The 26,647-nt window shown below is 40.2% G+C and overlaps 1 long non-coding RNA gene across 1 annotated transcript in view; it reads right to left on the reverse strand.

The window, feature by feature from the left end:
• Positions 1 to 494: 494 nt before the first annotated feature.
• The window catches only part of LOC125282643 (uncharacterized), a 104,385-nt gene continuing 78,232 nt past the window's right edge, over positions 495 to 26,647 (reverse strand). The window contains exons 3-5 of the long non-coding RNA XR_007189764.2: positions 2,841 to 2,938; positions 2,268 to 2,506; positions 495 to 581 (exon numbers count right to left, since the gene is read on the reverse strand). This is a non-coding gene — a long non-coding RNA (uncharacterized LOC125282643). The remainder of the gene's footprint in view (positions 582 to 2,267; positions 2,507 to 2,840; positions 2,939 to 26,647) is intronic.

Consider the following 26,647-nt stretch of genomic DNA (forward strand, 5'->3'; position numbering starts at 1 on the left):
CAAAACAGCTGATGCAAAGGCCCTGACGCAGGAGAATCCCTGGTAGGATAAGAATGCAAGGATGACTGGAGCAGAGTGAGCTGGGGAAGGAGCAGAAGCAGTGAGGGCCCAGAAGTAAAGACAGGAGGAGACAGAACACATAGGGTCTGGTGGGCCATTGTAAGACTCTGGCTTTTACTCAGAGTGAGATGACAAACCACCCAAGGGCTCTGAGCAGAGCGGTGATGTGAATTTAGGACGTAACTGGGTTCCTGGATGGCAGTGAACAGATCAGCTATTGTAAATGGAGCTTATGTTCCCTACAGGAACATTCCCTGGAGTTCTATTTCCATAACTTCGTGTCATGCCATAAAGATACTGTCCTTACTGAAGAAAACAAATAAACACAATACATACCTTAGAAAAATACAGCCTTGGAATTCCAGCCTCTCCTTCGCTATTGCCTTTCCAATGGCCTCCGTGTGTATAGTATACGCAAACACACACCAGCTTCGGAGTACACCTAGAACTTGAATTTCGTCTCTAAAAGTTATCACTATGAGACTCGGAGCAAGTGATCACTTCAATTCCCAGAACCTTGTCTGCAAAGTGAACACAGAAATATGTGTTACTATGCACCGCATTGGCCTGGCACAAAGGTTAAAAGAAAACACACCTGTAATATCCTTAGCGTAGCATTTGGTGTTTTTTTGGTACCCAGCACATGCTGGTCTCCTTTCCTCTCTTTCCTTATGCCTGGCTGGAACGGTAATTAATATAGAGATGGGAGGCTGGGATTTGGGGCACGTTAAGATCATAACAATACCGTGCATTTATTATTTTTTTTAAGATTTATTAATTTGAGAGAGAGCACATGTGTGAGAGCTGGGGGAGGAGTATGGGGAGGGAAGGAGCAGAGGGAGAGTTTGTTTTTTTTTTTAAGATTTTATTTACTTATTTGATAGCACAAGCAGGGGGAGCCACAGGCAGAGGGAGAGGGAGAAGCAGGCTCCCCACTAAGCAGGGAGCCCGATGTGGGTGGGACTCCATCCCAGAACTCTGGGATCATGACCTGAGCCAAAGGCATACACTTAACTTGCGACTGAGTCTCCCAGGCCCCCGGGGAGAAAGAGTCTTTAAGCAGACTCCCCGCTGAGCACAGAGCGGATTCAGGGCTAGATCCCAGGACCCTGAGATCACGACCTTGAGATTACCACCTGAGCTGAAACCAAGAGCCAGACGCTCAACTGCGCCCCCCCCAGGCGCCCCCACAATACTATACATTTAACAGAATTTGTTTCCAAACACTGTACCAGACAATTCTGTGAGCTCTCCAGAAGAGAGATTATTATCCCATCTTATAGATGGAAAGAGTAAACCCCACTAAGTTCGAGTGGCTTGAACAGGATCACAGAGAAAATGAGTGGCAAAGCAGGGGGTTTGCGTTTCACACAGGAGTTTTGCTTTTGCCTGTTTCCCTCTGTGTTCTTTCCACCTACTTCTTCCCAGTGTTTGGCTTCAGTGTATTTCCAAGGTCAATCAATTTCAAAGAATGCAGGGCATCTGTGGATGGTTTAAATAACAAAGGCATTCCCCATAGGTGTGGTCCACACTATGCCTAAGAATCTCTTTTGTAGTCCTCCACATGTGTAAAAACCACTTTGAAAGAGTCAAGGAGCTGTGCCTTGTCTTTAGGTAGATTAATTCAGCCGAAAGAATTACCGCGGATAAATTCTTGGCCTGCCTTGCTGACAGTTCCCTGCCCAGCTGGGGGAGGAAGCAGCGAGAACTGCCAGGCTAGACTTGTTTGAGATCAATAAGGAACAACTGACTGCTTGTCTGGAAATGACAATGAAGTAAGAGAAACAGGTCAGCATGGGGTGAAGGGAGGGAGCCCCTCCCCCCTCCAGGCCTGGAACTTTGATAATGCAGATGTCAAATGTGAGGCAAAAAATGAACAGGCTCCCAGCAACTGACTCTTCACAAAAGCATAACACCTTTAGAAGAAGCCAAAAAATGAAATCTGACAATATAATTTGAAGTATTTCTTGCCAGAGATGGAAGAGACACCTTGAGAAATTAATGCGTTTGCACAGGTAGGGTTTGTGTCTTAAATAGGGTCCTTTTGAGTACGAATAAAAAATAAAAAATCACTTGGAATTAAGTTTAAAAAATCAAATAAAGAGGAATCTATTTAAAGTGTTCTAGGATAAATCACAAAATCCAAGCGGCTAAGCCTCTTAAATCTCAAACAATAAACTCAGATAAGAAATATTACATCAACTTACATCTGGTTTTGCTTCTCCCATCTTGCCAGGTTGGAAGGATATAAAATCTTCGCTATCTGGGGGACATCCTTGCCCGCCTTTGTCCGAGGGGGCACCAAAGAACAGAAGAGGCCTCTCCAGTTTTTGGTCAGCAATTGTGAGTTTCCACCCATTGTTCCATTTTTCCCATTGTCTTAATTGGTCATTCACGTCCGGAAGCTCTGTCACTTTCGCGCAGAATCAGACAGGACTCAATCTGGCTGCATACAAAAATTAAAAACAAAATAGCAAAGGCCTGATTAAGAGAGAAGTCTCTTTCCCTCTCATACAAACATGATCCAGCCACTTTGACATGAGTGGCCAGGTAAAAATGAGCAGGAATAAGGGAAGAATAGAATTGGGAAGCAGCTGGCAGTCTGTCCTCCATGCCAACCTCTGGACGTGGGGACCTCTGGTGAGATCTAGGAGCGGGGTCCTGCTTTCTCAGACTCATGAGGCAGCCCTCCTGTCTGAGGTCCAGCCCCATTGTCAGACACTGTGTCAGAATGTTAGGGGAACCCATGCTCTTCCAGGCCATTCTAATCTCCACTCTACCTGGTCGGCTTCCTCCCAACACAGCCCAGGTCTTCAGAGGTGCTCCTTGCTGTTTCACCCTCTAGGACATGTAGCACTGCTCTTGAAATAGTTTCGGGCTTTGGAAAACAAAAACAAAAACAAGAACAAACAGATCATAAAAATACCTTGCACGTATTTGTTCTTTTGTGATGTGATGGTAATAGTTCTAAGGATGTTACATTTTTAGTTAATTGTCATGATAATCCTACATGGTAGGCAGCATTATCCTTACTCTACAGATGGGACAGCAGGGTGATTAAGTCATTTGCCTAGGTTGTCATAGCCAGGAGGTGACAGATTCTTCCAAACCAGATGGCCTGGCTCGAGACTCTTGCTCTTACCCGCAGTCTTACACTGCTTCTCTGTGTTGCTGTGAGGCTGTGTTTGCTTTCTGCCCTGTCACATGGACAGTCAAGGGAGTAGCAAGAGTCTAGTCCCTGCCTCATAATGGGAGTAGGGAGGAGCAAGAATACAAATCGAAATTTCCAGAAATTATCCTGCCATGATTTGCTAGGACCTGGAAAGCCATCCGGAGCTCATCTCCTTGGCGTACTGTCTCTGCTTCATTCTATGCATCTGTCCATTCTTTCATTAATTGATGGTGTACCATCCGACTAGGCTCCATTTCATAACTTCTGAGGTCCTAATCTCTCCACTCAAGTGGCCAACCTAGATTCAAATAGCAACCCTATCCCAGCTCTGAAGTTCTGGTTCAGAAACCAGAGAGTCTGGTTTCCCAGGTGTCCATTCTTTGTCCAATCAACTTTGGTCAAGGAAGATGATGGCCTTCTCGCGAACCTTAAATCTGGCAATGGGCTCTCAGAGAAAGGCAGTGACCTCAACAAGTGTCCCGTAGGCTGTCATTTGGATAGAAATATATGTACAAAATATAGAAGGGAATCATAGCCTAACGACAACAAATTATGGAACCTGAAAGAATATTGCCAGGAAGAGAAGAGGGTGGTAAAGTTGTAAATAATACTACAAAGGAGACAAAGGTAGAAACTCCGTTCTTAGGGAAGATATTAGAATGTTAACACATGAAAGAGAAGCAAATGACTCAGTTCCTACTTGCCTTCCTTGCCAATGGGAATAATTCTAACAATAAATGGTAGAAAAGTTATTTTTAACCAGATACTTCCCAGAAGATGAAAGATGATAATAAGAGAGGATTTAATATGCTTTAAATGAATTCAAATTCTCACGACCAAAATAATTCTATCTCAGGGCACAGGATGTATTAATGTGTCTATGCTGATGCATCAACATTTCTGCTAAGAAATTATTGGAAAAGACAGGTAGGCTGGAAGGCTGGGGGAAGGTAAATATTGTTCTGTTTTACCAACAAGGTAAAAAGGAGATCCCTCCTTTTATACATGGAGTTTGAAATTAGAACAAGAAAAAACTGAAAGAATTATCATTAAAAAGACAGTTTGTGAACACTTAATAACTTAAAAAGATAATTATTAGGAGTTAGCATGGTTTACATGACTAATTAATTAATTCATTTCTCAAAACATTTGTTGAGTGTGCAAGACACGCCAGACACAGAGGTCATAAAACTATAGAAAAGTTCGCTTTACCACCAAGCGAATAGCATTTACTAACAAAAATTCAGAACAAACTAGCTTCACTTTCTTTCTTGATACTTTACTTACTAGGGTGGTGGACCATAGGGATGCGTTCAGATTTCAGCAAGCTTTTTGAAATGGACTCCAATAGCTTACAGACGAGACAGGGATATCTGGACTGGTCGGTACGGTGCTAAGTGTTCCCAAACTGGCTAAATCACCATAGGCAGAGGCTACTGACTATACCTGTCAGTCTTACCATAGTTAGGGCTTCTCTGAGACGCAGGCATTGTGTTTCCCAGCAGGTGGGGAGAAGAAGTGAGCTGAAAGAGTGCAGGTTCCTTCTGTCGCCAAGGTGGGACAACAGTGGAGGAAACCAATCTAGCAATAGGGGCTGGTATTAGAATTTGAACAAAGCTAAGTACTAGCGCCTTCTTTTCTAACCCTTTGAGTTGGGTGAGAGATGTGAATAGGCAAAGAGAGCCGAAGTGCCACTTTGACTACCAAGAAAAGTTGATGTTTGTAAATGTGACACATCTGCAGGCCAGCTGATCCGGATACTGAACCCTAGGGTAGACAGGTCCATCCACCTTGTCAACAGGTGGTGATGGACATTTGCCAGGCTGCCAAGTGACAGCAGCCCCTGTTCTATGTTTGGCATGATACCAAGTGGAAACAGGAGGAGGGCACTGGGTTACTCATGCCCTTTTTCTCCTTCAAAACTCACAAATCTGATAAGTGAGGATAGTTGAGGCCAGGTGTGTTTCACTAGCTGTGGTACCTCCACATGGAAGGACCATCAGCAGTGAAAGAGAAGAAGGTCTTTTTCAATGAGCTCCAGAAGGAGCACACAAGTGATTCATATTCAAAGGAACACAGTAGTCCCTCTTACTGCCAAAATTCGAGCGGTTGGCTCTAGGATATTCAACATGGTGGGGGAAGTAGGGTATCAAGGGCCTAGGAAGTGAGCAGCAGTAAGCAGTCAGGTTGAGTCATGGGTCAAAAATCAATGATGAGGCTCTAATCTTGGGAAGAGAGAAATGGCAAAACTGAGGACTGAAGTTCACTTAGTCAACAGTCTGTGATTCAGGGTAATTCCCTGATCTGGGCGTGCGGGGCTTTCTGAACCTGGTCAGAATTTCCAGCACGAGCCTGAATTTCTCAGCATTTGCAGAGCACTTCATTTGTTGCAAGCAGACACTAATTTTATCTTATATCCAGCTTGATAATGAGTAGCTGGAGACATGTCTCCGGTCCCACAACCATATTTCCTACTCTTTATTCCTTCTAAGTTGGAAGATTCCAATTCACAATTAAAAGGATATTTAGATAATTCTGGATATTCAAATAAAACATTGACTGAGAAAGAATAGATTTATCACTGAAGATTGCTTTTCATGTTCCATTAGGCATAAATACATCATAAGCAAAGTTTTAACTTTCAGCTTGAAAGATCATTCTTTGGTTGACTGTGTCCCTGGAATATATTTCTAAACGGTTTGTGGCAGCATTGGGATGTGATTTTTCAAACATTATCAATAATATATCATCAGTTTCTTTCTCTGACAGTGGAAGAAAATTATTAGCCATAAGGATTGAAGGATTTCTTCACAGTTTGTTCTTCTTAAGAAATTCTAACATTGTGTCCCAAACATTTGAAATTATAATCTTTAGCCCTGAAATGATAGATTCACTTTATTCAAGATACTGACTCCAATTTTGAAATATATTAGTTCATTCTAAGTAATTGAAATGATCAAGTCACAAAGAAATGCTTTTTTATTCCTATCTTTAAAAAACCCATTTTTGTTTTTTATCAACCACTTTGTGTCAGTATGAAAAAAATAGAGTTTTGTATTCACCAACCATTTCTCAACATGTCGCGGTGAAAAGATGTACATATATTGGCTATGATTCAGTCACAGTAAAAATTTCCCCAGTATTTTCAACCTTGGATCAAAATTGAGAGGCATATTGTTGGCTACTGATTAGTTTCTGTGAATAAAATATTCAAGAAAATATGTGTGCACTGTTGGTATGGGTCCCAGTGTATTTGTACTGTCCTCCTCTTGGCTCACAAAATAATTTTCTCTTAAATGAGAAAAGTCTGCTTATGGCACAGGTTTTCAGAGATAATGAGCTGCTGAACACGGCTCTGTCATATATGCCCTGCACGTATTGATTTATACTCTGCAAACCAGTGGTTTGATTTACATGGAAAGCAAACTAGATGCTAGAAATTCACACCTGGTAATTTCTCTTCACTTTTTTTTTTTTTTTTTTTTTTTTACCATTGATAGTATGTAGTATCCAAAAGTGTTATTGAATTAAGGAATTTTGCAGTTTTCATTACTTTTTTGACTAGCTTAACAGGTTTTTCAGCTATGGTGTGATCTGTACATATTTTGAATAATGCCTCTGGAGTTTTGGACTCTCTTCTACATTCGGATATACAATTCACTTGAATCATACTAGCAAATACTATTTGGTGCAAGGACGGGGGGGGAATAGTGACTGGATTACCAAAGAGGTTCCTATTTTATTTGAAAATGGTGCATTTCTTTGGCTATCTGTTAGTATTTGCAAGGATTTAAAACTGACAGTTCCTGGGGCAGCAGAAGCGAATGGATTGCAAGCCCAGTGAAACATTTTCAGATATGTATTATTACATTTTACGTTTACATTTTTTTTGGCTGGAGATTTACTCATCACTCTGTGTTCTATGAAGACTTTTCCATAATTTGTAATATTATTTTAAATTTCTCTTCACTCTGCATTGTATGGAGACCTTTCCACAGTTTGCATTTATAGTATCATTCCTATTTTCATTACTTTTGCATTTCAAAGAACTACTTGGAGGCAATGATACATTTTTTAAAGAACATTTTGGAACATAAGGTAACACAGTGGAGTAATACTGAAAAATGAAGATTTAATAAATGAAAACAAGTACACTGATGATGTAAATGATGTGAAGTATTATACTATGGCCATGTGTGGCATGCATAAAATTTTTAATGATTGCAATGATTTTAAGAAACAATGAGATTTCTATAAAAAGCATAAGTAATTATAATTCATGTCAAATATATGAACAAAATGATTTCCTTGCTTTTTTGTCCCCCTCTGCCAAGCCACTTGCAAAGCATTAACTATTTGTGGTGGGGAGTATACTCTTAGCACACAGAGAGGGAAGTGATAGTGTGAGGGGCTGGGGAGGTCAGGATATGGAATGTGATGTGCTATGAAAGGGGCATGTCTGCATGTCATCTTAAGGCTGCCCGCATAATCAGGAGCAGAAGGAAGTACCCAAAAGGTATGACTGGGCCATCAAATCCCAGAGTGTGAGAGTAAGATTTAACAATCTACCCCACCAATGAGAAGGGATGGGAGAAGCTTACTGAATCTTGCTTCAGCCTGTATCTTCATAGGAGCTTAAGACAGGAGAGAGCTGACAGTGGCTCCATTTTGCTCAACCTGGAGTCAGCAGAAGCAAAGGAAATAAAGGAGGGCTATTACCTTAGTTGCTGAATCTCACACCTCAGAAGGGAAGAGATCAAATCTAATGAAAAAGAGCTAATGTGAATGACAAAAGCAGAACTCAAGATTATCCTGACAGACTAGAATGAAGTGTCCAAGCCAACGAAGTAGAAATTTATAGGGTAACACGGAATGTGTCCTTTAATTTCCAAAAATCAGTTGCATAAATGCAGATGGGAAGGAGACCTAAATGGACAGAATTCTTGTAAGAACAAAAGAGAAGATATTTGCAGGACCACAAATTCAACAGCCCCAATTCAGCCTCTAGAATATTAATGAAACCACAAGCTACAGTAATCATTGTGTCCAGACAGAAATATGTAAGAAAGTAACGGTAATCATAACGCATTACCATTTCGTAATATACTATTAGCAAAAGTATTTCATTGTCTTTGTGTTTTCCCATTGCCCTCTGCATAATTTCATCCAAAATGGGACAGTTCTTGTCACTTTATTTAAAAAATGACAGCACTTTGAGTCATCTTCACGAGGCTGTCATAAATAAATGAGATGAGATATGGGAAGCCAGCACAGAGCACACAGCAGCACCATAAATGACATAGACTCTAAAGGAGTTGAATCCATATGGGTACATGAGAGCACGAGGATAACATTTTTCTAAATTATTTTATCCAGTTTAATCTTCCTGATCACCACATAAGCTTGGTTCTAGATGCTCCTCACGTGGCAAATTGCTGTATATTCTTAAGGGCTTATATTTAGTGTTACTTCTCAGGGGAAGTCTAACCCTAGTCCTGAAGCGAGGTTCGATGATTCTGTTCCATGCTCCCATTTAATTCTGTAATTCCCATCTCCTGGCCCATGTCTCAATTTCGTGTTAATACTTGTTTAATTATCTTTACTTATCTTTAATTATCTTTACTCCTCACCGGATTACCTCCTCACCGGAGTGACTATGTCTGTTTTGTTCAATGTTATATTCCTAGTACCTTGGACAGTATTTGGTTAAAAGAAATAGAGCTTGATAAAGATTGGCTAAATGAAAGAATGAATAAGATTGAGGTGCAGAGTGTTTGAGATGCTAAAAATCTCATCATTTACAAGTGGTAAATATCTATATCTACACCCAAATTATCTTCTTCCAAATGGTTTGGAAACTATGTCCTGCGTATTTACTTTAGGAAAGATCTAAATTTCTTTAAATCCTTAAAAGTGTGTCATATACATGGAGTCGAATTACTCTATTACTTCAGTGAACCAATCTGTATCTAACAACCTATAGCGAAGGTAATTTTAGCTCCAAATAGGAAAACTTTTTTTTAAATCAAGTAGAACTGCCCATCATGGCATGTATTATCTCTGGGGCTTCTTGTCACTGGATGTTTTAGAGCAGAAGAGAATAATCACCCATCAGAGATGCTGGAAAAGAATTCTTGAAGTTGGTGGGAGTAGGGATCCAATCACTTAAAAAAAATTTTAATTGTGGTAAAATACACAAAACGTAAATTTACCATCTTAACCATATTAAGTGTACAGTTCAGTAATGTTAAGTACGCTCACATCGCTATGCAACAGATCTCCAGAATTTTGTCATCTTGCAGAAATGAAACTCTATATTCATTAAACAACAACTCCCCAGTTCCCCCCACCCAGCCCCAGGCAACCACCATTCCACTTCTTGTTTTTATAAGTTTGACTACTCTAGGTATCTCATGTAAGTGGAATCACACAGTATTTGTCTTTTTGTGACTGGTTTATTTCATGTAGCATACTGTCCTGAAGGTTCATCCATGTCGTAGCATGTGTCAGTATTTTCTTCCTTTTTAAGACTGAATGATATTCCATTGTATGTATATACCACATTCTATACATCCTCTCATCCATCGATGGATATTTGGGTTGCTTCTACCTTTTGGCTATTGTGAACAATGTTGGTATGAAGATGGGTGGATAGGGGTGCCTGGTGGCTCAGTCAGTTCAGCATCTGGTTCTTGATTTCAGCTCAGATTGTGATCTCAGGGTCATGAGATCAAGCCCTCCATCAGGCTCCACACCCAGCATGGAGTGTGCTTGAGATTCTGTCCCTCTGCTCCTCCCCCTACTCGAGTTCGCTCTTTCTCTCTCTCTAAAATAAATAAAATCATACACACACACACATATATTTATCTTTGTAGTTATTGTATATGTACCAAGAAAGCTATAACTTAGGGTTTGGTTTTGTTTTTGTTTTTTGTTTTTCTTTTTTTGGTTTTGTATTTTTTGGAATGATTTGTTGATTTTTTTAAGTTTACCAAAGTTTGCAGCTTTTACCTCAATAGAACGGGAATATTTTAAATCCTATAACCGCAGACAAATTGGAGCAATACTGTTTTTAAAGTGTTTCTTTCCTCCTTATTATTGGGTTTGTTAATGTATTAGGAAGAAATGACAAAATCCTGTGTAGGCTTTTTCTAAAAAGTTCAACATTCTTTGTTGAGATATATATATCTGTCTTTGAGGCCCTCCTTTCAGTTCTTTTGGGTATATACCCAGAAGTGGAATTGCTGGATCATATGGTAATTCTATTTTTAATTTTTTCCATGGCAGTCTTACCATTTTACTTTCCCACCAACAGTGCACAAGAGTTCTAATTTTTCCACAACTACCTCAACACTTTATTTTCTGTTTCTTTGATAACACTCATTGTTATGGGTATGGGGTGCTATTTCATCATGGTTTAATTAGCATTTCCGTAATGATTACTGAGGTTGAAGGGGAATCCAGTTACTTTCATTGTCCTTCCCAATTCTGAGTCTATGATATTGAATTCTTTGATGACCATGTGTTACGCCAGGGCTACCCAAGCTTTTTCTAATTGAAGTTCCAATGCATCAATAGAATAGGAAGTGAGTGTTGAATTTGTAAGTCACTGTCAAGAATAAGGAGTTTTCGGGGCACCTGGGTGGCACAGTGGTTAAGCGTCTGCCTTTGGCTCAGGGCGTGATCCCGGCGTTATGGGATCGAGCCCCACATCAGGCTCCTCCGCTATGAGCCTGCTTCTTCCTCTCCCACTTCCCCTGCTTGTGTTCCCTCTCTCGCTGGCTGTCTCTATCTCTGTCAAATAAATAAAATCTTAAAAAAAAAAAAAAAGAATAAGGAGTTTTCATTTATTCATTCATTCATTTCTTCACTTATGCACCAAAAAATGTATTGACCCTACTAATGCAAATCATAAGAAAGCCCTAGGAAAACAAAGGTGAATAAGATATGGTTTCTGGGGGCACCTGGGTGGCTCAGTTGTTAAGCATCTGCCTTCGGCTCAGGGCATGATCCCAGGGCTCTGGGATTGAGCCCCACATCGGGCTCTCTGCTCCGCTAGAAGCCTACTTCCTCTCCCACTCCCCCTGCTTGTGTTCCCTCTCTTGCTGGCTGTCTCTCTCTCTGTTAAATAAATAAATAACATCTTTTAAAAAAAAAGATATGGTTTCTGACTAGTTCATGTCAATCAAGAATTTCCTTGAGATAAACCAACAGATCAGAGAGTTTACCATAGGTTAGGTACTGTGTCAAACTCCATAATATGTTAATTCATTTAATCTTTAGAACCTGGTTGACAGGCAAGATATTTGTGGTAGGCAGAATCATGGCCCCCTAAAGACATCCACACCCCAGTTCCTGGGACCTATGATTATGTTATGTCACATAGCAAAGGGGGATTGAAGCTGCAGAAGGAATGAAGATTGCTAACCAGCTGACTTTGAGATGGATTATCTGAGTGGACCCAATATAATCACAAAGGTCCTTATAAGTGAAAGAGGGAGGTAGAAGAGAGAGTATCAGAGTGATATGATGTGAGAAAGGCCGGATGGGCCATTACTGGCTTTGAAGATGGAGGAGCTGCAAGTCGAGAAATGCAGGTGGCCTCTAAAAGCTGAGCAAGGCAGGGGCGCCTGGGTGGCACAGCGGTTAAGCGCCTGCCTTCGGCTCAGGGCGTGATCCTGGCGTTATGGGATCGAGGCCCACATCAGGCTCCTCCACCATGAGCCTGCTTCTTCCTCTCCCACTCCCCCTGCTTGTGTTCCCTCTCTCGCTGGCTGTCTCTATCCTGTCGAATAAATAAATAAAATCTTTAAAAAAAAAAAAACTGAGCAAGGCAAGAAAATGGTTTATCTCCTAGAGCTTCCAGAAGGCCTTCCAGAAGGCCACTTTGCTAATTAGTCCAGTGAGACCCATTTTGGACTTCTTACCTCCATAACTGAAAGGTAATTGTTGGTTTAAAAATTGGTACCCCCACACAGAAGGCAAGTGACTGAATAAAGAGTCAGACTACATCAGATTGATAGGTGGCAGTTCTAAGAAGCAAGAAAACTTACTTACAAGGCTTGTCCTGGGCAGCCACAAGAGGGTAATCTCTTCAACCACCTGCCAGAATTTTAGAAGTTTCTATAGAGGCCTTAATTGAGGTCAGTGTTATATTCAGTCCAGATGATCTCAATAACACCTACTCTCTCCAGACTATGTCCTTGAAAACGGCTCCTGGTATGGGAATGATGGGCAGAACATATATTCCAAGGACAGAGGAAGGAGTGAGAAGACTGATCATTAGGGTTGAGCTTGCAGGTCAACTGAGGATCATGTCCTCTTGATGACCTCCTTCAACAGTAAAAAATTTGTGTTGTTTTAAGTCACAAAATTGGTGGCAATAGGAAACTAATACAGCATTATTATCTATTTTAAATATAGGTAAACTAAAGGTTTGTGAGATTAAGGAAATTCACAAGATACCACAGCTCTGAGAGATGGAGTTCTGGTCAATGTCAAAGCCTGAGTACCCTACCACCTCCCTTTTTATGATCAGCTGCTTGGAGAGAACTTAATTTTCTGTACATAGGTCTACTGACAGACCTCCCAGGTCTACTGACAGACCTGGCCAAATGATGCCATTTTGCAGATTTCATCGACTTGCAAAATAGGAAATTGAGGATTTGGTGGAATTTTTTGAGGGAAGTTGTTTTTGCCACTGTTGTGGAATAGCTGTTATTCACTTCCTCCTTCCCCCCCCACACTCCATGATTGAAAGCATTCAGGTGGCCACAATAGCTCTACCACTTCTATATTGTTTCTCTGATTATTTAACTAATGCATCATCATGTAAGACACGATGGTCCAGGCCACCGGTGAAAGATCCTTAACTATGGCAGGTCAAGGATGGGACCCTTTGATTATTTGATTTCTATCTGCCTGAAGAGACTACTATGTATCTATTTCCTGAAATCCTCAAAACAGACCCAGTGCTCACGTTCTGAGGGCCTGAGGTTGTGCTGAAAAGTGCCTCCTTCAGTAACTCTCTTCCACTTCGACTCAAACAAAGTAGACTTTGGATAAAAAGGCACTAGAAGATGGAGCTGAGGGAGAACAGCATGATGGATCAGAAAGCGTGGTTTCATGTTCCAGTTCTCCTCTGGAGAGTCACTTTGCCTCTTTAAGACTCAATTTCCCCATCTGTAAGTTGGGGGTGGTCACCTTTGTCTTAGAGTCTTGGAGTTTGTGACAAGAATGGAATTAGGTCATGTGTTTGGAGGGTTTGAAAACTAAAGACCGCCATGCAAATTCAAACTGTTATAAGCATATAATATTGCAATGATGATATCTAAATTTTCACCTGGGGTGATTGTTGGCAATCTTATCTAGAGTGGGCAAATGAATGCGCTCCACAGGTATCTGCCGACATCAGGGAAGTACTTGGCTGACTTTGCTACTTACTTGCTTCTTACAGAATCGAGAAAGGTGACCTCAAAACTGGTTTTGAATGACCCAACACTTCCATTCTTAAATATTTACCTAAGAGAAATGAAAACATGTATCTACAAAAAAGACTGGTATATGAATGCTTATAGCAGTTTTATTCAGGAAAGCCTAAAACTGGAAACCACCCAATTGTCCATCAAGTAATGAATGGATAAAGAAATTCTGGTATGTTCACAGAATCAGATACTACTCAGAAATAAAATTTTGGGGAAGGTCACTGAAAAGATGTCACCACCAGTTGACCTGTGACCAGTGGACCCTGGCACTTTGAGGCTTTTCACCCCTTCCCCTATCCTTGGAACATGGGATCCACCTGGCTTTCTTGCTCCAAGAGACTGCTCTGAGGACATGGTCTTGAGCTGTGATGTGTTGGGGTGCCTGTGTGGCTCAGTGGGTGAAGCATCTGCCTTCAGCTCAGGTTATGATCTCGGGGTCCTGGGATCGAGCTCCTGCATCAGTGGGAGTCTGCTTCTCCATCTCCCTCTGCCCCTTCCCCTGCTCATGCTCTCTCAAATAAATAAACAAATGAAAGGGGGGGATTTGGACACATGAGGAGAACACTACGTGAAGATGAAAGCAGAGAGATCAGCATGATGCTTGTAGAAACCAAGGAATGCCAAAGATTGCCAGCAAACCACCGTAGCCTAAAAGAAAGGCATGGAGCATTCTTCCTCACAACCCTCAGAACAAGCCAACTCCGCAGATATTTTCAGACTTCTAGCCTCCAGAATTGTGAAACAATATATTCTTGTTGATATGCCACCCCATTTCTGATACTTTGTTAGGAAAGCTATAGCAAACTAATACATGTCCCTAGAGTTTAGTTTTCAGCCTTGTTAATTGTTAAATCCAACTTATGTTTATTGAACGACATCAAGGTATTCTACACTGTCTTAGGCCCTGTGGGAAAACACAGGAAATAAGAACTGCCCTCTATGGGGAACATATATATGAAAAAAAGGGAAAGAAAAACAGTTCTTTCAGTTCCCAGCAGGAGTTCTAAGATTGTATCCGTGTCAACCAAAATAACATGATTGTTTTAAAAAACAGAGAGCCAAAATACACATTTACAATGTGCAATCTCTCTGCCAATAGGCTGAGAATGTATCCACCAGCCAACACATTTCCATCCCAGTTTAAGAAATCTACTTGGGAAGTGCATTAAGATTAGAAGACTGATCAGTGCATATAAATTGAATATGGATAAGGGATATTTTTAACAAGTGCTGGGAGCAGAATGAGTCATCTGTCTCCACCACAGGTACATAAATGCCATGATGTCTTTAGTGAGTCAGGGTTCCCATCCCCTAGGAGAATAGAATACACTGACATACTGACAATGTCTACTTACAAATTCTTTAATTTCTCCATACATTTAACAAATATTGACGGAGAGATTTGTATGTGCCTGGCAATGTGCTAGATGTTGGAAATTCAACAGTGAGAAAGACCCAGTCCCTGCCTTCAAGGGGCACAGTGCAATAGGGCTGCTATGAGGAATTGCCCACTATTTTATGAGAGCTCTGAGAAGGGCATCTAAACCCACCTAGAAGAATCAGGGAAGGTTTCTAAGCTAATGGGATGGGAGTGGGTATGTCTGGGGAGAGGCACGTATTGTTTCAGGAGATAGGTACAGGATATGCAAAGGTCCAGATGTGAGAGAGCATGTGTGTTTGAGGAACCACTAGTGGCTTATTATGGCTGAGGGAAGAGCACAAGATAGTGAATTTAAGTGATGAGGCCAGAGAGGTATGAAGGAGCTTGACCATGTGAGGGTTTGTATGCCACATTAATCTGTACTCCCAGGGGTACAAGGCATCCCATGGAAGCTGGAAATGAGAGTGCCTTGTTGCCAAAACAGAGAGGTCATAGTACTGAGTACATTATCTGAGCAACACTCACCAAGGAAGGAGACAAGCCATGAACTTAGATAAGTTTCGGATTGGTAATTTGAGGAGAATAGAGGCATCAAAGGAAGAGATAGTACTGGTACAAACTGAGTTTAACTGGATGGCAAAGTGAAGAGTATAGGGAGCTCAAACACAGAAGAAGAAAATAAGTAGTGCCTAGACCTAGAGTTAGCAATGGACAAGAAAGAAGAGTTCACCAAAGTTGGTGGCTTTATGATCAAGATATAAGAACAAATTCTCCCCAAATTGATCCATAAGTTCAACTCAGTACCAACCAAAAACCCCCTGACAAGCTTATTCTAAAATTTACATGGAACTACAAGGAATTTTGAAGAGCCAAAGCAATATTGAAAACTAAGGAAAAAGTTGGAGGACTTATACAACTTGATTTCAAGACTTACAAGATCAAGACAGAGTGTTATTGACATGAGGAGAGACAAACAGATCAATGGAAGTAAAGAGTCCAGAGATATACCCACTCTTATAAGGTCAATTGACTTTTGGCCAAGGCACAAAGTCAATCAAACAAGGATGGGAGGTCTTTTTAACAAATGGTACAAGAAAACTGAATATTATTTTGGAAAAACAAATGGCAAAGGATTCATACCCAATATATAAGAATATGAAGAAATCCTTCAAATCAATGATAAAAAGGCAAATACCCAATAAAAATGGGCAAAGACTTGAAGTGACACTTAAGGAATGATTTATGAATGGCAGTATGCAAATATTAATCTTGAGGAAAATTTAAATTAAAACGGCAAGAGATATTTCATACCCTTTATTAAGACTAAAGTAAAAAGGACAGACAAAATCAAATGTTGATGAGGACATAGAGCAGTAGGAACTCTCATACATTGCTGGTAGGAGTGTAAAATGATACTACCATTTTGGAGAATGGTTTGGCAGTTTCTCATAACATTGAATGCATCTCTACATTTTGATCCAGACTTTCCACTCCCAGGCATCTATTTTCTAGAAATGAAAACATACGTTCGCAAAATGGCTTGCAATTTCTCCTGTATCAGAGAAATTTGCTATGCATTTAACTGCCCTAAGATTAGTATCTAGAGTTTATAATGAGCTCCTACAAATCTAAAAGAAAAATGTAAACAATATAATAGTAAAATGTGCAAAAAATATGAGGGCAATTCACAGAAGAGAATACATGGAAATATTGTCAACTTACTAATAACCAGGAAAATTCAAATTGAAACCACTATGATATACCACTTCATGCTTATCCAGTTGCAAAAAAACCAAACCAGAACAAAAATAATAAATAACCTGTTGATACTAAATGCTGGCAAGCCTCTAGATAAGTGAGTGCTATAAATCACTGCTGGTGGGAGTGTAAATTGCTCTTTTTTTAAAGCTGGTTGGCAATATGTATTTAAGTAGAAGGTAAACTTTGACCCAGCAATTTTACTAGGTATATACCCCTTCCCCCAAATTCTGGCACGAATAAACTACCAATAATGTTCAATACAGCATGGTGTTTTATGGTTTATTTTTTCCCATTTTTTCTTTTTTAAAATTTATTTATTTTTATTACGTTCAGTTAGCCAACATATAGTACATCATTAGTTTTTGATGTAGTGTTCAACGATGCATTAGTTGGTGTTTTCTGGTTTAAAAAAATCTGCAGATCTGTCCATTGCCTCTCTTTTCATTCCAAATCAGGTTAATTTTTGTCTTCTCTTTTTTTTTTAAGTGATCTTTTGTTTAATTAATTGGTCTTTTGAAGAGAACTTTAATTCGGTTGGTCTTATTGTTTCCTTGTTTTCCATTTTATTAATTTTGACTCTCACTCTTACTATTTCTTTCATTCTATTTCGTTTTGGGATTATTCTGTTGTTTCTCTTTATCTTCTTTATTGTAACAGCTTCCTATGTTATTTTCAGAATTCCTTGTTTTTCAATATACACATTTAAAAGTTATAAATTTCCCACAGAGTGCTACATTAGCAATGTCGTAAGGTCTTCTATATACACTGGTTTCATTGTTAAACAACTCTAGATATTTTCTAATTCCCATTGTAATTTCTTCTTCAGACCATTAGTTATAAAGGTGTGTATCCTCAGTTACCAAGTGTGGCTTTAGCAAATGCTATTTTTGTTACTGATTTCTAATTTTATGGCACTGCAAAATATTTATTCTTTTGTATCTGCCAAGATTTTACTTGAGGGCTATTTTGTGGTCAGTTTTTGCACTGGTTTCCCATAAGCCAGAAAACAATTGTCTTCTCTGTGGTGGTTAATTTCTCTATTTGTCCATTAGCTCAAGTTTGCTTATTAGATTTTTTAAATGTTCTAACTACTACTACTATTTGGTCTCCTCAATCTATCAGTTTCTAATAGAGCTATCTTAGAATATGTTTTTTGTGATTGTAGATTTGTCACTTTTTCTTTGTAATTATGTCAATTTTTGCTTAACATATTTTGAAGTTCTTTGTTTTAGCCACTAACAGGTTGGTCTATTTTGGACCCTTATTCTACCCTCAATGTCTTCTATTTCGCATTTTTTTCTCCATATTCTTTTGTTGCATTCTGGGTAATTTTCCCAGTTTACTTGTTCTCTCTTTAGCTGTACCTAATTTAATTTTAACCTAACCACTGGGTTTTTCATTTCAATGGTTCTATTTTCACTTCTTAAAGTTCTATTTGTTGCTATTTTCAAAAACTCTAAAGAGCCTCCCCCCCAGTCTCCCATCTATCAGTATTCTTATTTTATATTACTTTGTTCATTTTAAATATACTTACAGCTCTTTTAGATTTACTATATTAGTTCCAGTTTAACAGAGGGGTGCAGATAATTTTCCAGTCATCACATGTTCTCACGAAGGATCATTTGCTTCATGTTCTCATGAAGGTTCATTTGCTCATGTATTTTGTAATTTTTTCCCTAGTAAACTCAACATTGGCAGAATTTTTCATATTTCCTTTCTGTTTGGAAATGGGAAGAGGGAGCCATGACCACTTAATTGTGAAAATGTTCCCTCAGGATACTTTTACATTTAATCCTGTTCGAAACCTGTCCTGTGGTTTCAAGCATCTTGGGCTAATTTTATTTTTGGATTTTCAACTAGGGCTTCTCATCATGCAGGTTTAGTTCTTACATCCATGCATGGCAAGGGCATGGACTTTTGTCATCTCATGGATGACTTTCTCTCCACCTCCTCTGCCTGCCACTAAATTATCTGGACAGACAGCACACTTCCTCACCACTGACGGCTGGGTCCGTAACACATTTCTATGGTTGTAAGTTACCTGTTAGTGGAGGTATATGGTGGAAGGATTTGTTAGGAGCTGGAGTCTATCATGGTCCAACGCTCAACATCCATGAAAATCTCTGCTTTTATTTGTTACATCTTTCAAAGCTTAGCCACATCCACTGTCTCAGTTAGCAATGAGATGCCAGTAATTCCATGGTCTTTAAGCTTCAAGCCTTAAATCTCAGATTCCTGGTAAAAGGCAGGAGAACAGCTTCCTGAGGCATGTTCAGAAGGCTGAGGAGACTTATAGAAGCCTCTTCAGTGCTTGGAACACACTCCAACTCTTGAGACCCATGGGTAGCTGTCGCATATGCCCATTTCCTGTGGTCTTCCAGCTTTGGGCTGGACTGGCCCTGGTGCTTTGTGCAGAGAAGTGGCAGCAGCATCCACCAACCCCTTGGTGATTAATTATGGTTCCTTGATCTCAGCCGCAGCAGGAGCTCAGAAGCTGTCAAAACTGTAGCTCAATCTTTACATCCTCCTGAGAAAAAGTTTGAAATTCAGTCTGGCAGAAAAGACAGTGAAACTTGAAGGTTGAGGTGTAAGCTGTAGCCTTAACCCAGGGCAAAAGATGTTGTTGGTTTGTTCACACCCCAACACTTGCCAAAGAAGATGCTGGGAGCCTTATAGCAAGGAACACACACACACACACACACACACACACTGGCTCATAAATAAAAATAGAACGTATGAATTATTAAAGGAAGAGGAAACCAAACTATTGCTCCCACGGCTATTACTGTGTGGGGTATGAACACTACTGGTAGCAGGTTGTGTTTTTCCAAACGTGGCCCTGACTATGTCTGTCTTCATTGGTTTTCTCTTCTGCAATATGACCTTCACACTCACCAAGAAGTGGAGTTTATTTCTCCCCCTATTAGTTTTCTAAGGCTGCTGTAACAAATTACCACAAATTGAAAGGCTTAAGACAATAGAAATTTATTTTCTTACAATTCTGGAGACCAGAAGTCCTAAGTCAAAGTGTCTGCAGGGTCAGTTCCTTCTGGGGACTCAGGGAGGATGTCCCCTGCCTCTCCCAGCTTCTGGCGGTTGCTGGCAATCCTTGGTGTTTCTTGGCTTCGCCATACATCACCCCCACCTCTGCCTCTGTTACCACATGAGTTTCTTCCCTGCATCTGTGTCTCTGTGTCTCTCCTCTTCCGCAGGGATGCCAGTCATTGGATTTAGGGCCCACCTCAATCCAGGAGGACCTCATTTTAACTTAGCACATCAGCAAAGACCCTACAAGATAAGGTTACATTCCTGAGATTCTGCATGGACATGAGTTTGGGGGACGCTATTGAACCCAGTTCAACCCTCTTGAATCTGGCCAGGCCTTGTCATTGCTTCAACTACTAGAATATTGTGGATGTGATTCTGTGCTAAACTCAAGCTAGTTTCTGTTTTCTGCTGGTCTTGGACATCCCCTGTTGGAACCCCACCATCATGCTGTGAGAAGTTCACCAGTGCTCCTTGCCAAACATTTCTACTTTCTGTCTTTTAGACACATGGTAGGATTGGCCCCTTTGAAGACAGGCATGACCCTGTGATTCACATTGTCCAATAAAATGCATGTGGACGTGGCATATGTCACTTCCTGGTAGGGGAATTAAGAGTCAGCATTTGAGGGGCGCCTGGGTGGCTCAGTCGTTAAGCGTCTGCCTCTGGCTCAGGGTGTGATCCCAGGGTCCTGGGATCGAGCCCCACATCGGGCTCCTCCGCTGGGAGCCTGCTTCTTCATCTCCCACTGCCCTGCTTGTGTTCCCTCTCTTGCTGGCTGTCTCTCTCTCTCTGTTAAATAAATAAATAAAATCTTTAAAAAAAAAAAAAGAGTCAGCATATGATATGCCACAGCCTTGTTCTCCCTTGGTAATTGTGTACACACACCTTAGGATAGAGGCTTCATCAACTGGGGCCCTGAGTGACTATGATGATGACACATGTTGGACATGTAGCATGACCAAGACTTTTTGGATGAACACACTGGCTATGGGGGCTGTAGCTACAGCTGATCCTAAATGACGTAGTGTGTTTCTTAGCGCCAAGGCATGGGGGGACATTCTGGCCCATGAGAGGCAACATGATACAGGAGTATAAGGCAGGAATAATGTTCAAGATATTTAACAACCACTACGGTACAGACTCTCACCAGTCTGAATGGTGGGACCTGCAGAGCTGGAATAGGAGCCTGGCAGACCCTGGAATCAACCCTCAGTGTGTGGATTCTGAGCTAGGGCTCCTAGGGGAGGGGCCTTGGGGGACAGGGCAGCAAGAGGGTATTAAGGAGAGTTGGACTACTGGTTGTATGCCAACAGTTATAGAAGCATTTGATATTTTTATCACCAGTGCGGGCATATTGATGGGTAGTGATTAATACTAGCTCCATTTAAGACCTTGGCCTATGCCTTGAAATCTGCTTCTGCCACTTCCTTGCCTGTAACCTAGGGCATGTTCTCCTTATGACTCAATTTTCTCATCTGTGAAATGGGGGAATAATAATAGCTCTTTTGGAGGGTTGATGGTAGAATTAAATGATCGGATTCAAATGAAGCTATAACCTATAACAGCACCTGGCGTATAGTAAGTGTTACATAAATGCAAGACTGGTTATCAACACCTATACATGTTGACATTCTCTGAGATGTCCTTGTTCATATCTTAGGTAGAATGCCATTGTTTCATTTTCTCTTTTTCCTGATGACACAGTTTTTTAGAGCCTCCACCTATCTGTGCTTTATCTGACCTGCTCTTAGGTACAAAGGGCTTGGCCACTCTGAATTTGACAAATTTTGTGAGGTGAGCTCATGCTTTCCTGCATAGATACAACACATAGCCACTGGGATCTTCTTGCTTTGCTATACTATTTGGGAAAGAGGACCCAGCAAATCCTCTGTACGTCCCTCTCTTTCCTTAAACTACCTATGGTTTTATTATGCTCCTTGTCCCTTGGGCCACTTTTACGGGCTAAATAATTTGCCCACATAAGTTCATATGTAAAAGCACTAACCCCCAGGACACTGGAAGGTGACTGTATTTGGAGATAGAGTTTTTAAAGAGATACTTAAGTTCAAGTGAGGTCATTAGGGTAGAGGCTAATCCAAAATGACTGGTATCCTTATTAGAAGAGGAAATTAGGACAACAGACACACACAGAGGGAGAAGACAGCCATCTACAAGTCAAGAAGAGTGGCTTCAGAAGAAACATACCCTATTGATACCTTGATCTTGGACTTCTAGACTCTAGAATGATTAGAAAAAAAATTCTGTTGTTTAAGCACCCCCATGGTATTTTGTTAGGACAGTCAAAAAACTAATGCAGCCAGCTCTCAGGGTGTCCAGCTAGGAGATTCTTTTCTTAGAGACCCTCATCAATACCAAAGCTTTGTGTCCCCTCTGATACTCTCCTTTCACCCTAGTCTGGGAACTTTTTTCTCATCTGCAACCATACCTCTATCTCAGAAAACCTGATCATGTGTTCTCCATGGTCTGAGCCTCCCACAACCCAGACTTCTCAGTCCTGAGGCCTAAAATAAAAAAAAGAGGTAGGGGACTAAAAACAAGTAGGTGGGATGCCAGAGGGAGGAGAAAACTTATGACCCCTGTAGACATAGGACACCTGTTGTATATGGAAGTTCTTAGTGTAGATCTGACATAGACTAAATGCTTTGCATGTGTGAGGAGCTTTTATGGTATCATTGTTGTCATCATCATCAGCACCACCCACTACCACCACATAAGCTGCTAACAACCTGATATAGGCAACTCCCTCTACCTGGAAGTTTACCACTCCTACACCTTCATTATGCTCTTTTTTCCTAGAGCCTCTCGTAATTCCTCCCTGCTCCCTTGGATGCTCAGATGCTGGACCTGCCTTAGAAAATCAACTCCCGATAAGATTTAGCAAACCTCTGGAAAATGAGAATTTGAATGAGTTGTAATAACTCAGAATTCAAAGCACATCCTACCTTTGAAACTCTGCAGAGGTTTCCAAAGCATGTGAATTTCCCCAGCCCAGATGACAAATGGTGCACAGAAATGCCACACGAGGCATGAGCATGGGCTTCTGCTTCCTGCTCTCAGAAAGGTGGGTTATGTTTGGCGTGCAGTCACTTGCTCATTTTTCTCTATCATTTTGAAGCACAATCACCAAGTTCTAAAAGACATATGAGTCTATAAGTCCCACACCTTGCAAAATGGCTACCATCACTCTCCCGTTTTTCACACTGCCTTGTGAATAGGCCCCATTTATCTGTGGCTTCCATGCTGCACAGCTTTCTCCTCCCCATTGCTGCTTTGCGTTCTTGTCAAATAGACTTCAGTGAGGCCATCATCTCAGGATGCACTTCATCAAAATAATTGTGCCAAGAGTTGGAACAGAGGAGCCAAAGTGAGAAAGCTGAAGTTTCAAGGCTTTCCAAATACCAGGAGGAAGACAGGACTTATCTAAAACTGATCTTCAGGCCATCTTCTGCCAGATTCCCAGCCCCATGGTGGTTTTATCTTGGTTCATTTTTTTGTTCCCCTTTTCCCGGCAGATGAGCATGACAGAGCTCATCCTTGCCCTTGGTCCCCAGATGACGTCCACAGACTTGTCATTTGCAGGAAACATTGCAAGTCAGTGGGAGCACTCCTCTTTGATGCTGTTACAGTTCTTGGAACAGAGGCATCTGCTGGGTGTAGAAAAAGCCGTCAGCCTGTGCTTTTTCTAAATCATTAAAACGCCACTGGCATTTTGACAAATTGGCACCGATCATCAGGCTCAGCAACTGGGAGCAATCTGTTTTGCAGGCTGAGAGAAACAGCTGTAAAACTGGTAAAAATCTGTTCTATTGTACTCAAATACATTTTAGGTAGAGAGGCAGATTGGTGAATTAGAAAAGGTATGGTCTTGAGAGCAAGCAGGATCTAGGTATGAATCCTGACCCTTCTGCCCACTGGCTGTGAGTGGCGAGCAAGCTACTTAACAATTTTCTCATCTGTAAAATGGGGAGATGAGTACAATTCTTGCAGAGTTGCTGTAATGATTAGAGATTGTACTTTTTTTTTGAGAAAGTACTTTTTTAAAGTGTCTGGCACAAGGCTGATACATCATAAATGGTCCCAGTGGGGACATAGTGAGGATAACACAACAGTGGAATTAGTTATGGTTGTGGTAATAGAGGCAATAATAGCAGTGGTTGTCAGGTAAGCATTATCAGAGGCTGTTATTGTAATAATAATAATAAAGTGTGAAAGTGCTGGTTTGGTTATGAGCCAGGAGACTTGGATTATACCAGTGATAGAGCTGACAGAATGAATGCGAGATTGAGAATCAAGAGACCTTGTATCTAGTCTTGGCAGTTTCTCTATATTTTGTGAGTTGGTGTAGAATTATAGAAAATTGGAAGATTGTATGGTCCTCTCCAAATCTTCATTTAGATGCCCTTCTCTTACCTGCAATAATATGTAAATGGAATAGCAGATGTTTTTTTCCTCATTCTGTGTTAAGTGTTAACAAAAATAATAGCAATGCATGCTAATTTATATTGAGTATGTGCCACGTATCAGGCACATTTTAATTTTACATATATTGCTTCATTAAATTCTTGCAAGTACTGTATGAGTAATGCCTAAATTTTATTCCTATGGTTTGGTCTTGAGACACAAAGAAATTAAATATCTTACCCAAGGTCACAGAGCTAATGGTAGAATCAGAATTAGATCTCAGGAAACCTGCCTCTAAACTTCTGTACTATACCATATATGCCTTAATGAAAGTTGTCACAATGTGGAGGTTATGTCACATGGCTTGTATAATGGAGATCTCTCTTTCTGTACAACCTGGTTTATAATCTATCCACAGCAATTTAGCACAACTGAGATGCTAAGACATAAGGAGATATAAATTGGTTTTGTTTATTCAACCAGTCAACTAATCAACCAACAAACAACCCATATTTACTTAATATGTAGTTTTTAAAATGGGACTTGTTTTCAAGGATTAGTGAACAGTCCAACCATTTGGAGGAGAGTGTTAGTTTGGGGAGTAGTGAAAGATTATCTTGGAGAAGTTATGATGGGACATGATGGTGAAAGACATAGAATGTCAAGCTAAGTCTGAACTTACAGACAATGAGGTTTGGACATCTCTTCTCTGAATGGCCATGGCACCCCACTTCCCTCCTTTAGAGCATACCAACTCTTTATAATGATTATAAACTTACCTATTTCATTCAGTATCTTATAAGCTCTTTGAGACTGTAACAATTGCATAGTTTTCCTGATCAATCCAGACACTATGTCCATCTTCCACCAGGGATTCTCAGGCCAGTTCAATCACCTGCCTATAATATGAACCCAGCGTTTCTCCAAGAAGAGATCTGCTCTGAGAGGCTGAAGTAGGTTAAGAACCTAAAATCAGTCCTGACATATCTGCCATGGGTTTCCATTCTTTTTCTAGAAAGAAAAAGATGGTTTTGTTTTCTTTGGGGGAATTCTAAGTCCATAAATACTGGTTTACAGTGATTTCCAGTGTCCTTTTAATTTGCTGCTCCATGGGAACAGTGCCTGGATCTAATCACTCTAGGATGTTCACCAATGTAGTGTTTCACCATTGCTCTTGAATATGAGAGCTGGCATTGAATCCCAAGATGGCAGTTATTTTACTAAGAACTTTGAGGATACCATTTTACAGTTCTTTGGTCTCTATTGCTGTTTATTGCTCTATTGCTGTAGTCAATCTAATCGTAATTCTTTTGTAGGGTAATCTTTTTTTTCTCTCTCATTGCTTTTAAGGTTCAGTAGCTTTACTGTGATGTGTCAAGGTATGGGATGGTTTTTATTTTCTCTTCTCAGGACTCAGTTTGTGTTTCAAACTATCTTTGTTTATTTTAGGAAAATTTTCAACCATTATCTTCATATATTGCTTCTCTCTCATCCTTTCAATTCTTTCCTTCTGAAATCTTTATATTCATTCTTTCTGAAATATCTATTACATGTACACTTAAACCTTCTTATGTCCTCATTTAAAAATAACTCATAAATTTATTTCTCTGTGACATAATCTACTTTATTTCCTGAGGTTTATCTTCCAATTTATTGATTCTCTTTGCAGCTATATCTAAACTTCTATTTAAATCCAGCATGCTGTTTTCAATTTTTTTTATTCTTCAAAGTTTTATTTGCTTATTTTTCAAATATGCATATTATTTTGTTCACACCCCTTATTTTTTTAAAGATTTTATTTATTTGTCAGAGAGGGAGACAGCATGTGCACAAGCAGAGGGAGGAGTAGGCAGAGGGAGAAGCAGGCTCCCTGCTGAGAAAGGAGCCTGATGTGGGACTCAATCCCTGACCCTGGGATCATGACTTGTGCTGAAGGCAGACGCTTAATGGACTGAGTCACCCAGGCGTCCCCATACTCCTTATTTTTAATATGATTTCTATTTTATCATTTTTGTCTCTATTTTACATATTATCTTTTTATTTTTTGTCAGCTTGTTTTCTTTTTTCCATGTTGTGTGTGTTAATTTTTCTTTTTATTACCTGCTGAATTTCCCTATGATAACTTTGATTTTTAACTTATTATTTAATTGGGAACTCATGTTCAGAAATTTTTCCCCCTGTGGTAGGTCCATGTATCCTGGAAATATTCTTGCAGAGTAGTTCTGAATTTTTAGCTGCTAAAATCCTTGTGGTCACACTAATTCCAAAACAAACTTTGCCTCTATTTTCTATTTGGAGGTTTTCTGAATTATGATAATA

The sequence above is a fragment of the Ursus arctos genome, unplaced genomic scaffold (assembly GCF_023065955.2).
Source record: "Ursus arctos isolate Adak ecotype North America unplaced genomic scaffold, UrsArc2.0 scaffold_21, whole genome shotgun sequence".
Taxonomy (NCBI): domain Eukaryota; kingdom Metazoa; phylum Chordata; class Mammalia; order Carnivora; family Ursidae; genus Ursus; species Ursus arctos.